A 3,146-nucleotide genomic window follows, 5' to 3' on the forward strand; every position below is an offset into this window, starting at 1 on the left:
GGCTCACACCTGTAATCCCAGCTCCTTGGGAGGCAGAGGAGGGAGGATCAATTGAGGCCAGGAGTTTGAAGCTGCAGTGAGCTATGATCGTAGCATTGCACTCCAGCCTGGGGACAACAGAGCAAACTCTGTCTCTTAAAACAAAACAGTAACAACAGCAAACTAGGTAAAGAACATGGAGGTCTGTGCAGGGGCAGCATGAGAGGAGGGGTTGCCTAAAGGGAAAGCCTGGTGGAGGAGGAGGTCTAAGCACAACAGCTCTGAGACTGGACCCTGCCTGATGTACTAAAGCAACCTGGGAGAGGTTAAAGCAAAAGCAAAGGAAGGCCAAGTGCTGTGGGAAGGCCGAGTGCTGTGGCTCACGTCTGTAATCCCAGCAGTTTGGGAGGCCAAGGCGGATGGATCACCTGAGGTCAGGAACTCGAGACCAGCATGACCAACACAGTGAAACCCCGTCTCTACTGAAAATACAAAATTAGCCGGGTGTGGGGATACAGGCCTGTAATCTCAGCTACTTGGGAGGCTGAGGCAGGAGAATCACTTGAACCTGGGAGGTGGAGGTTGCAGTGTGCGGAGATAGCACCACTGCACTCCAGCCTGGGCAACAAGAGCAAAACTGTCTCAAAAAAAAAAAAAAAAAAAAAAGCAAAGGGAGCAGGGTGCAAGGAGGTGAGATGGGTCTCATCTGTTGGATATTGGAAACCCCAACTTCCACATCCTCAGACAAAACCCCAGCAGATCCAACCCGTCTAAGCAGATCTAATCCATCAGCCAGACCTGTCTGCTCTTCTGTTTAGATCCTGAATTCCTCCACGTCCCCGCTACTCCCCGCTGCCCGGAGACCCTCCCTGAATTCCCAGCTCAAGACACCATCTGGATGACAGCAGCTGCCTCCCTGCTCTCTGCATTTCCATCCTCAACCCCAGGTCTAGTCTCCCCAACAGCAGCCAGAGGGCGCCTGTGAACATCCGAGTCAGTTCACATCCCTCCCTCCCTCCTCTGCCCTGAATCTTCCTTGGCTCCCACCTCCTTTAGAGGAAAAGCCCAAATCCACCCACCGTCCATAAAAACTTGCGCTATCTGCCATATCCCCTCCTGCCCTCACCTCCTCCCATGCACTTCCTCACACGAAGCAAGTTCCAGCCTCAGGGCCTTTGTACCTGCTATTTTTGCAGCCTGGAACATTGTTCACAATTTAACATCATTCCCTTCCTGTCCTTATTCAAGTCTCAGCAGCCCTCCTTGATCAGCAGATTTAGGGTTGTCCCTCCATATACAGCGCTCGCTCTCTCGCTCTCTCTTTCCCCGCCCCCCACCCCCTCTTTTTTTTTTTCTTTTTTTTTTTTAGACGGAGTTTTGCTCTGCAGTCTCAGCTCACTGCAACCTCCGCCTCCTGGGTTCAAGTGATTCTCATGCCTCAGCCTCCCAAGTAGCTGGGATTATAGGCACGTACCACCACACCCAGCTAATTTTTGTATTTTTAGTAGAGACAGGGTGCCTGGCCAACATCGTGAAATCCCATCTCTACTAAAAATACAATTAGCTGGGCATGGTGGCATGGGCCTGTAATCTCAACTACTCGGGAGGCTGAGGCAGAAGAATGGCTTGAACCTGGGAGGCAGAGGTGGCAGTGAGCTGAGACCATGCCACTGCCTTCTAGCCTGGGCAATCCAGTGAAACTCCATCTCAAAAAAAAGAAAAAAAAAAAAGACAGAGTCTTGCTCTCTTGCCCAGGCTAGAGTGCAGTGGAGCAATCATAGCTCACTGCAGCCTCCAACTCCTGCGCTCAAGTGGTCCTCCTGCCTCAGCCTCCTGAGTAGTTGTAACTATAGGTGCACACCACCATGCCCAGCTACTTTTTTGTAGGGAGGGGGTCTCACTATGTTGCCCAGGCTAGTCTCAAACTCCTGGGCTCAAGTGATCCTCCCACCTTGGACTCCCAAAGTGCTGAAATTACAGGTGTAAGCGACCACACTGGGCCTAAACCTACACTTCCTGATGCCTGTACAAGCACATATCCTGAGGGTCTCCACCTCACACCCACATTGCCGCATTCATGCATTCAACCACAGGCGCCTTGAGTGCCTATCGTGTGCCAGGTGCTGTTTTAGGCAATGAGGACACAACCTTAAACCAAACAGACAAAATTCCTGCCCTTACAAAGCTGACATTCAAGTTGGTAGAACAGAGAAATAAGTCAAACAGTCGCCACGTAGGTCAGAGGGTAATCGTGCTTAGGAGAAAAATGGAACAGGAAAGGGGGTGACAGTCCTGGGGTTGGGGGACATTTAACAGAGAAGTCAGGACTGGGGGTGCTGGCTCACGCCCACAATCCCAGCACTTTTGGGAGCTTGAGGTGCCTATAATCCTAGCACCTTGGGACGCTGAGGCGGGAGGATCACTTGAGGCCAGGAGTTTGAGACCAGCTTGGCTAACGTGGCGAAACCCTGTCGCTACTGAAAATACAAAAATTAGCCAGGCGTAGTGGCGCACGCCTGTAGTCTCAGCTACTCAGGAGGCTGAGGCATAAGAATCACTCGAACCCGGAAGGCAGAGGTTGCAGTGAGCCATGATTGTGCCACTGCAGTCCAGCCTGGGCAACAGAGCGAGACTCTGTCTCAAAAAATAAATAAATAAATAAATAAATAAAAGGAGTCAGGAAAGGCCTCACAGAAGAAGTGACACTTGACTGGACACAGTGCCTCACGCCTGTAATTTCAGCTCTTTGGGAGGCCAAGGCAGGAGGATCGCTTGAGCCCAGGAGTTTGAGACCAGCCTGGCCAACATGGTGAAAGCCCATTTCTACTAAATATAAAAATTAAAATAAAATAAAGAATGACACTTTTGCAAAGACCTGAAGGACGAGAGAGAAGAGGAAGAGCATTTCAGGCAGAGGGAACAGCAGGTGCAAAGGCCCTGAGGTTGCACCCAAGAAATGGCAGAAAGGGGCCAGGCATGGTGGCTCATGCCTGTAATCCCAGCATTTTGGGAGGCTGAGGCGGGAAGATCACCTGAGGTCAGGAGTTCAAGACCAGCCTGACCAACATGGTGAAACCCCATGTCTACTAAAAATACAAAAATTAGCTGGGCATGGTAATGCATGCCTGTAATCCCAGCTACTACTCAGGAGGCTGAGGTGGGAGAAT

This window comes from Mandrillus leucophaeus, unplaced genomic scaffold (assembly GCF_000951045.1).
Source record: "Mandrillus leucophaeus isolate KB7577 unplaced genomic scaffold, Mleu.le_1.0 Scaffold112, whole genome shotgun sequence".
NCBI lineage: Eukaryota > Metazoa > Chordata > Mammalia > Primates > Cercopithecidae > Mandrillus > Mandrillus leucophaeus.